Source organism: Pteropus vampyrus, unplaced genomic scaffold (assembly GCF_000151845.1).
Source record: "Pteropus vampyrus isolate Shadow unplaced genomic scaffold, Pvam_2.0 Scaffold224, whole genome shotgun sequence".
NCBI lineage: Eukaryota > Metazoa > Chordata > Mammalia > Chiroptera > Pteropodidae > Pteropus > Pteropus vampyrus.
In genome coordinates this window covers 613,696-624,411 of record NW_011889005.1, presented here as the reverse complement: position 1 = coordinate 624,411, position 10,716 = coordinate 613,696, and the positions used below count along the sequence as shown (strand labels likewise).

Genomic DNA, 10,716 nt, shown 5'->3' with positions numbered 1-10,716 from the left:
CGTTCTGAGTGCCCTCAGCATGCCATCGTCTCAGCAAACAACATGCTCCACTTCGACTGACACAGGATTCTCAACTCCCGCTGCCTATTTTGGCTGGTATTTTACTGTGAACCTGACGCAGAGTGCATGGCGTAAGCAGAAATTTCAGGGCACCAAGTTAAAGTGTCTTCTGTCCTCTGCTCTTTGAGGCTTACTGTCACACATGCACACACACTCCACACACGCACACCCACACGCATGCACGCACGCACGCACACCTGCACGCCCAGCAGGGGAGCCTGGCACTTAGTCAGAGACATTAATTAATAGAATACGCTTTTTCGGCCATGTCACTTTTTTTTTTTGTTGTTAAATCAATCAAATAAGATTTGAACAGTGCTCTGAGACATAGCAGAGAAACGCACATGTGGCATCTACCTTCGGAAAAATTGTGAGGAAAAGACACTCGTGAAGAAAATGTCCCAACAATCAGTGAGAGAGCACAGAACAAAGAGAAATTACGTGAGCAAGTTTAACGGGAATAACGTTTTATAAGGAATTTGTTAATTAGGGGCCAAAAGACTAGCTAAGCAAAGGGAACGGTGAGGTTACACGGGGCAAACGCTCTGAAAACCAGCTGCCCTGCCTAGGACTGGGGGAGGGGCGAGGGGAACCACTCGGGCCACTCCCGTGAGCCTGACACACTAGCGTCGGGGACACTCCTTCGGGGCTCTGTCCCACAGTCTTCACTCTAATGAAGCTCTCCAGTGAGGACGGAAAAAAGAGGCATAGAACGAGGAGGGCGGAGGAAAGAGTAATCATGCCCCAAGGGAGAGCAAAATCCAAGTCACCCGCACAAAAGGAAGTCTTCCTGGGGTGAACCAGGACTGCTGGCCCATGAGGTCACCACAGGGAGACTGGAGTGGCCAGGGCATGGGAGGGACAGGTCTGTAAGGACATCTCGGGAGGTTGGTTGGACATGTTAAGTTTGATGGTTCTGTTCGACATCTGTGTGTCTGGGTAGGCGGCTGGATACGAGAGTCTGGAATTCAGAAGTGAGATTCTTACGAGATGGCTATGTCTGAGTTGTCAGCCACGAGCTGGTATTCAAAGCTGTGACATCAGATGAAATCCCCAATGGGATGAACATAGATAAAAAGAGAAATAAATTGAGATGGGAGTTCTGAGGCATACTGAGCATTTGTGGTTGAAGGAATAAGGTTGATCCAGCCCAAAAAAAAAAAAAATTAAGATGTGATGGATAACGGAGTAGATGTATGGTGTCCTGGACACCAAGGTGACACACTTTGATGCAGAAGGACTGATTCTATTGTCTAATGATTATATTATTCAGGATCCAGTGAGGAGATGGAAAACCCACCAAGTATTTAAACAGAGAAAATTCGATATGGAGAATCGCTAACTAGACATTTGAGAACAGAAAAGGGACGTGGGGAAGCACCAAGGTATCGTGGAAGCCACAACTTCAGACAGCTGCTACCACCCCAGGGTGGGGGGCAGAGGAAGGAGACTGGAATTAATCCATTTTGAGGCTTGGAGGAGGGGACCCGGGGGCAGAAACTCAGGCGTTCCAGAGGGCCCTGAGCTGATGCTGGCATCTCTGAACTCCGACAAGGGGCTCTGTGGAACTGGGTCCCTGGCTTCCAAAGAAGTGACAGTGGCCGGCTGCTGCTGGTGTCTCTAAGGAGCCATGACAAAGCTGGCAGCTGGATCCGTCCGTGCGTGGGCATCACACGCCGCCGTGGGAAGGGACAGCCATTGCCTGAACGAGCGAGCACTGCTAGGGCCATGCTACCGGGAGTAAACGCAGGGGGAGAAAGCCGACAGGCAGGACAGGGTCCCACTTCCCGCACAGAGCCTGCCTTCCGGTCTCCGTCAAGCTGCACGATGGGAGTGGGTGGCTGGGGTAAGGTGGGCGACCAGAGACGGACGAGCACCTGAGTGACCAGGGTATCGGAGGATACAAATCCCACTGTGTGAGTACAAATCCCGCTGAGAATTGGGACGGCGAGCCCGGAGCTATTCTGTAAGGAACGCGGAAGAGTCCTTCTGGGGGCTGCGAGGGGAGATGGAACATCTACGCCTCCAACGGAGAAGTGCGCCAGCACCGCGCCTTCGTGCGCAGCATGGAACTGGGCGTCTAAAGGCGAGATGGTGCTCTGGACCAGTGGCTGACTTTTTTTTTTTTTTTCCGTAAAGCATCAGATAGTAACTATCTAAGGCATGGTGAGTGACACGTTCTCTGTCACAGCCATTCATCCCCACCACTGTAGCCAGAAAGCGACCATAGACAACATGTAAATAAATGACCGTGGCCGCGTGCCAATACAACCCCATGTACTGGAGCTGAAATTTGAATTTTATGTCATTTTCACATGCTATTAAAGGCCACACTTTTTTTTTTTTTTTTCATTTTTCAACCACGTAATAGTGTGAAAACCATTCTTACCTCCTGGGCCATGCCAAACCAGCAGCAGGTAGGACGCGGCCTGGGGCCTAGAGGTTGCCAACCCTGGGATCCAGCTCAGGCTCTGCCTTCACGAAGTGTGAAAACCTGCAGAGAACAAGACGTGGACACAAGAATGCCTGGTTAGACGTAGAAAATGTGAACGCCAGTTTGGGAAAAAAATACGAAAAATTCTACGCAAGTTCGAGAACCTAGGAAAACTGTGGAAGAAGGAAAATGTAAGAAACCACATGGTGGGGGCTGGAAGCAAGGAGCACGTCACCAGCACTCGGCCTGCAGAGCAGACAGCTTCTCCTGGGAAGAACCCCGCATTACTCCACACCCCCCCAAAAAATCTGGCTCTTCTCCATAAATTGACCAAAGCAGCAGGTTGGAAATTATCATTTTTCTAGAGTTAACATTTTCCAGTCAGATCCATCTTTATGGATCAAGGTAGTAGCGGACGTCACAGAAATCTGAGAAGACAGGAGGGACCTCCCCAACCCCTTGCAGACAAAGTCCTATCTGTCAATGCATGAGTGCACGTCCACGAAACACGAGGAGGACTTACACAAGGACAGGGAGGAAACCGAACTATCCAGAAGAGACGAGCTCTCGGCCAGCCACACCCCTCCTGGGCTGCCTGATGCATGTGCTGTGGAATCCGATTCTACGCACACCACTTTCTCACCACTGCGATTTACATCCATCGAGGGCCACACTGGAGGCTGCAATGTCGCCCTTCATCTTCCTCCCGACCCTCACTCCTGGCCCCCAAATCAGGTGAAGCAAGAGAGACATTGACACCAGCAAGAGAGAAGGATACAGTCAGATGAATGAATGAGGACACAGTCATGAGGGGGATATGGGAGCTGGATCCAAACTCTTAGGGTCTGAATCCTGTTTCTGCCACTTGATACTGTGACTCTTTGAATGACATGGACTGTTGAATTCCTCTGTACGTCAGTTTCTTCATCTATAAAGGAAGAGAGATAATAACAGCGTCTATTCCATAGACTTGTCGTGAGGAGGAAATGGGTTAATTGAGATAAATTGCTTAAAATAGTGCCTGGTGCAAAGGGAATATGTAATGAGTCCGACTGACCTTCAAGCCTGATATAAAAGCCTTTGATAAATTCCTGCAACTTACAAGATAAACTCCAGGGTCCTTGGTTTGAGATGCCATGCGTCATGAGCTGTGACCACGTTGGACTTAATAATCAGTACCCACTCCACACCCATTCCCATTGTATGCTTTTGTACTTTTTTCCTACCTCGAAGTCCTTCTCTACTCCTGTTTTAAAAACCCAACTCATCCTTTAAGATCCAACACGCAGGTTGTTTGATTTTGCACACCCAGCCCCACCTGGGTGGGGGTCAGGTGACCGAGGATCCAGGAAGAAGTAAGATCCAGGAAGAGGCTGGCAGTGATTCTGTAGTGGAAGGCCCGTTCCCCAGCCATAGAATCAAAAACAAAAGGAGACAAGCCCAGAAAACTCCCTGAGCAGACAAAACCAGTCTAGCCATACAAACAAAGCTTAATTTACCTAATTTTTCGAGACTAGCCTGACCTGGGTCATTTCTTGCTAGGCAAAACTTGAACTGTTTCCCAAGGCCGATACGAGAGAACTCCTGAAAATTTCGATCACCATGAAGACTAAACCGACCCCGCTTTGTCACTTTGAAAGCTGCTTATCAACAACGTGCCCCTCTGCGCCTCAGTCCGTGTTTTGGTTTGAGTGCTCCCAGTCTGGAGACTGTCTTTTTGGTGCGTGCACAATAAACTTTCACTGACCACTGCTTCGTGATTCAATGGTTCTACCTCTGTCATCTCTGAACTTTGGACAGTGCATGAAGGAACACCCGTTTGAACCTCTGATGTGTAAGTCCCCAGGGTGCTCGAGGGGTCTCGTCCCTACAAAGAGTATGCCAGGAAATGCCTCGAAGGAGCAGACTGTCCGGGATGGAGGAGACATTACTGGACAGGAGACTGTTTGATGATAAAACAAGAAAAGTAGAGACACGTCTACATGAACGGGTCATACTGTAGGTGACCCCTCTCCTCATCCGTCCCCAGAGCTCTGGGTGCTCAAATTTTAGCTACCTTCCCAGGGTGACTGGGGCTGCTGTGTAGAAAGGCTTGGGGTGGGATGAAGAACCTAAGAATATTTGGTTTCCACGAAGAGGGGAATAATCACCTAAATAAGTAGTAAAATTCACACAAATAGAAAACTAAAAGAAAATGCAGCGGAGAATACCCTGGGAAGGCAGGGGGTGGGGCCCAACGTCATCAGCAGACGTGTAAACATCTATCAGAGGCTTCAAACCTACTCAAGGGCGCACCGGAATAGCCTATATTTCTAAACAGTGTTTGCAAATACCTGAATAGTTTCCCATTTTGATCCAATTGTTGTCTTAAACCATCTCCTTCTGATCCATTTGCTCTCAGCCAACCTGATGTCCTCAGATGACCTATAGCTATGATATTTGCCTTGATCTTAAAACTCGATGTTTGAGTTTGAGCTTAAAAGTTGCTTTCTCGGAGAGGCCCAAATCTTCACAAGTTTTCATTTACTGATTCATTTCATCCTTAACTCCAATCTGGTGAGATGGCCTCTTTTATTATGCTCATGTTATAGACGAGGAAAACTGAAGCACAGGGAAGTTCAAGTAATTTGTCGAAGACACACAGTAATAAGGAAAAGGTCTGAGATTCGAAACCGGAAGACAAGTTGGCTTCAGTCCAGACCTGGCTGAAAGCACCTTGAGACACTATGACACTCTGCCCTGATTGCACGATCACTTTGCTTACAGAGTGGAAGGTCAGGCATCGGAAATCTGGTCATCAGTGTTTAACGCTCACCGATTATCACTGGGTTAGACATCTCATGGGACTGCATTTTATAACTGTGGAGGGTCCCCCCAGGAAATGGATTAGTTACACATTTTGTGGTGAGTTTTGAGATCTTTCAAAAAATGAAATTGTAAAAGAGAAGGCGATCCTTTTAAAGTAAGAGACAGAATTATGAAATAGAACAAATAATGACTCTGCCATAGTGAAGAATTTAGTATGACAAAGCAAAAGATGGATAATTCCAAGGGAAGTACTGTAATTAGCTACTTAAAGGAAATATAATTCTTGGTCCTCACCTCCCCGCATGCGTCAAAATAAATCCCTTAACAATCAGGGGTGAAAATTTAAACAGCACTCAAAGAAAGACAAAAAGGAAAATAGAATTGAAAATTTACCAAATCTTGGGGGAAAGCCTTGGCTTTTTATATTCTAGAAGAGATTTTTTTTAAAAAAAAAATCACAATAGAACAAAATGGACGGATTTAAATCTATAACAGTTAAAATGTTTCCTACAAAAAAAATAAAATAAAATAACCTAAATTTAAAAGGCCAACACATTTGGTATTTTCAGTAAATAATTTCCCAAGGGTTATGAGCTTTATTATACAAAAAGCCCCAGCATTGATAAACAAAACAACAGCAAGTCTTCAGTGGAAAAACAGGCAAGAACACGAGTAGAGAGTTTACGACGGAGGAAAGATATGTGTTTATCAAACATTTTGAAATATTCGACTTTAATAATGACACAAATCAATATATCTAATATAATGAGAAACGGCTTTCATGCCTTAAAACTGTAAAACTATATTTATAGGCGTGTCTATTGCATTCATATAGGCATCAACCGACCTGCTTCCCATTTTGCCCAGCCACAGAGAAAAGAGGCCTCTGTGTCATGTCAGCCATTGATATAACGATGTAGATTGTACAAATTCCTACAAAGACCTTCATTATATCCAGTTTTTGCAGCTGAAATGAATGTTCATAGTAGTTGCATTTATAAGAGTCAAAACTGGAAATGACCTATCTACAGCCATGCCGCCCTCAACATGCCCGATCTCTGATCTCGGAAGCTAAGCAGGGTCGGGCCTGGTTAGTGCTTGGATGGGAGACCACCTAGGAAGACCAGGTGCTGTAGGTGTAAAAAAATAAAAAATAAAAAGCTGGAAATGACCCAAATGTCTACCACCAGCTGAATAGTTAAATAAACTGCGGTATATTCATACAACAGAATTCCACTCATTGATAAAAGGAAATGGATTATTGGTATATGCTACACCATGTATGAATCTCAAAATAATTATGCTGAGTCAAAGAAGCCAGACTCTTCCCCCGAAAGAGTGCATTCTATACAATCCCATTTATATAAAATTTTAAGAAAATAAAATTAATGCGTAGTCACAGAAAGCAGATCAATCATTGTCTTGGGAGAAGCCGAGGGTAAGACTTGAAGATATGAATTAGAAAGAAGCACGTGGAAACTCGTGGAAGTGATGGATATGTTCACTTTCTTGATCGCGATTTTGGTGGTGTTGGTGTATACACATACTAAAAACATATCAAGTTCGGTACTTTACACATAGTACAGCATAAGGAATGTGGTCAATAATATTATAATAACTAGGTATGGTGCCAGGTGGGTACTAGACTAATGAGAGAGTTCCCTTTGTAAATTATATAAATGTCTAACCACTATGCTGTACATCTGAAACTATAAAAATATATAGTTTATGCATATGTAGAAGACTATATATTAAGTATATAAAATAATACTGAATATTAACTGTAACTGAAAAATAAAAATAAAGATAAATTAAAAGATGAAAAATAAATACATGTGGTTTCTCATATACCAATTACACCTCGATAGAGCTATTTAATAAAGTATACTTCGAGAGTATATGTAGTTGGGGGAGAGGGCATAGGTTTAGTAATGTATACGTAACAGATTTTTTTCCAAAATTGGAGATATTATTCCCCCCAGTATAGAGAAAAGGCTTGAAGTGACCTAAAAAAGGTTTAAAACAGCAGAATTAATTGACCAAAAGCCATGGAAATGCTTGCTGATTGGTGGAATCCTGATTATGCAGCAAAATTAGGTTCCTACTATGATGAAAATATTAAAAATAAATAAATAAATAGAATGTAATTCTGAATGCCTAATTAGGTAGATGATATATAACTCATCACAACTCATGGTACACAGATATTGTGCTTCGGTGTTTAGAAAACAGAACAGGTTGGTAAAGCCTTTTATAAAGCATCGATTCATTTTTCAAAGAGATGGACATCAAAACGCTTTATATTGGCGAAGAGATACGGATGCTACTTTTTCTTTCACACTCTCTGTGAGCCTTTTGCCATGTTGCGAAATATGCTTTTAATCCAGGCAATTATTTGTGAAGAACTATCACAAACGGGCAGTGGAGCTCATCTGGACAAGAAGAAAGAGTTCCTCTGAGCTCGATGTCCTGTAAAGATTGAAAGTGTACTCTCAGCAGGCTGGGACACCTGGTCCATTAGCAGCTTAACGGTGTATCGGTCCCAGGTGCAGATGCGGAGGTGCCCCTGCTCTCCACGTGGATGCACCCCACTGGTTCCCCTCCACGCGGCCATGTCACATGAACCCTGTCATCCCACATAGCTATGCACCGCTGGATGCGCCCACCCTATTGCCAGTGCCACTTGGGATCCTGCAAGACAGATGGATTTAGAGAGCGACCTTGAAGTCAAATGTTTCTAAATCACCAACATGCACCATCTCACGGTGCCTCGGGAAGACACCAGTGTCATTGAAGCAGCTCTTACTGTGTGACATCTCTTCTTAGGACTTGACTTCCCTGGACAGGGTAGGCACATTATCCTCGGTCCCTGTCCAATCTTCTTCCAACGTCCCTCTCGCCCTGGTGTCCACTCGCCCCGCCCCAGGCCTTAGGGTGTAGCCTGCAGCAGATTCTCATCAGAGCACCTGATCACTCACTCCCCCTTCTCACGCCATCCGCCTATTTTGAAATGAAGGCCGATATGAGGGGAAAATACCATGGCTGTTTCCACGCAGTAACGTTACAACAAACAGGCCGGAATGCCCGGGCTTGCAACCTCCCCTTAACTCCCCTCCCCTTCCCCATCCCGCCAGACTCCTCAGCCGGGCATTCGAAGGTCTATCGCCGCCTGACCCCAACCGACCTCACCAACCCACTCCCTCAGCGGTCCACCCAGAAGCCAAGGGCACTTGTCCCTAAAAGGCACCTGCAAGGCTTTTTTTTTTTTACTAAAAAGGATCATGCACCATGCAAGCGAGTGGTTTGTAATATGCCTAATATAATCATTTTAGCGCCTGTGAGCCAGCCAGCCAACGTTGAGGCTTCCTTTACAATGGATCTTGTTCATTAGGCAGTAGTAACTCTGGGCCCTGGTGCCCCGTATTCCAATCCCAGTGGCGGAAAACAATCTACCTTTTTGTTTTCAATGAGATTTTTACTTCTTCCTATTTAATTTTAATCACATAACATATTTTAAGCAGAGCAATAATAAACATCCCTTGGAGCCGAAGTAGACTTTTGTTCATGTTTTTCTTCGATCTCTTAAAAACTTTGCAGCTCTCACCGTTCCCATTTTACACACTAAAAACTAAGTTCCGAACGGATATTATTCATTGTGAACTACACGTCAGGAATGATATTAGACACAGGGATGTAAAGATGAATTGATAAATGTATGTAAATATAGCTGTTTAGTAGAAGAATCAGGACTAAACCCCAAATTCCTCCGTATAATTATTTCTTTAACAAACCTCATACCAGCAACATACGCATATTTATAAATACATATGTTATTCGTCTATTATTACTACTAACTACGCATTATAGACCGCTATGGAAGTTTCGATCCCTATGACATGCTTTTTATTTGCTTTTCTTATCCTAGAATGGAGTGAAGTTAACCTTCATAGAGCTGTATTATGCATTATTGGGTTCACAATGAGGACAACTTAAAGGAATGTTTCAGAAGTTTTGAATTTAATGTTACCTGGCAGTTTTCCACAAACAGAACTTTAATTTTTGGAGAACAAAGGCAAGAAAAGGAGTGATAGGAAAAACAGATAAGAGACGTCGTCATGGAAACCCATAGCTGAGCTATTTTAAAAGACTTAAGATTTAAGACTTAAGAGCTATCGTAGCAGGAAGTCATCGAACCACTTAGAAAACTGACTCCCTTTTACTCACCCTCATTATGGGCCCGAAGGAGAAACACTGAGTGTGACCCCAGCTCCTACAGGCAGGAAGCCGTGGGTGGGGACAATGTCTGGACGCGGAGTCAGGGAACACAGGACAAGTCATGTCACTTCTCTAAACCTTTAAAGGTATGAAATGACACTTTTTAACCCCAATGTCTCCTAGACAAGAAGGGCAAGGCCAACATGAGATCCCCAGTGTCCTCTGAGGCCGCTTTCGGGGCCGCTGCCACTGGCCCATGCTTCCCCAGCCTGTGGAGGACGCATCTGTCCTTTAAGGCAACTCGCCCCCTCCAGCAACCTCACCCCAACACTCAGGCTGCCAACTCCCCTCTTTGATCTGAGAACCCCAGCAGCGCCGAAGCAACTGCTCTGAGGTCGCGTCCCCACCTTCTTTTGAAAGGGCCCAGTTAAGTGGAGCGACCTGAAGCGAGGAGGTCAGGAAACACGCTGCGAGGACAGTCTTTAGTGACACTTCAAACAGGACAGCAGAGCTAGAGATGGCCAGGCAGACACAGCAGCGGCCACTGAGGATGCGTCTCCTAGGGATGCAGGTGGCACATGGGCCAGCCCTAGGGACTGGGTCCCCACCAGAGAACACTGCTGCATTGAAGACAGGGCGCACGCCCTGTGGAGGAGGGCAGCTAGCCGGCCGCGGCCTCCCTCTGACCCACAGGAGATGTGGACCCGGGGCAGAGTGTCCAACCCTCCTCTGCCATCACCTCCCACGGTGCCAGACCCCGCTGGAGCCTGGCCTTCCCAGCTCTTCACCTCCGTTGACCCCTCTACCCTGCTTAAACTCTCTGCTCCCGTGATTACAACCTGAACTTGACTCCAAAATCATCAATCAGGACAAATATGTTCCCTTCTCAAACGCTGCATCATATTCCTTCACCCTGCCCCCCACTCTTAGCTATAAGCATATCCTAGCATCTTTATCTTCATAAGAGTGTGCATACCACATTACATTCCTGCCGCAAACCCCACGAACCAGCTGGAATCTGCTGTTTCCTCCTTCTGGCTTTTTGATGGAAAGTCTTTCCACACCTTCTCCTCTCCCTCCCGCCATCTATGGGCAGCCCCTCCCCCGGGCCCAGGGGCCAACTCCACCCACTGAATCTGCTCCTCCGATGACTTCATCCCACTAAATGGAACCACCAAATAGCTACCCCAGCTCAAACC

At 45.6% G+C, this 10,716-nt stretch overlaps 1 pseudogene; it reads left to right on the top strand.

The window, feature by feature from the left end:
- Positions 1-6,325: 6,325 nt before the first annotated feature.
- On the top strand, positions 6,326-6,441 carry LOC111747484 (annotated as a pseudogene).
- Positions 6,442-10,716: the final 4,275 nt, after the last annotated feature.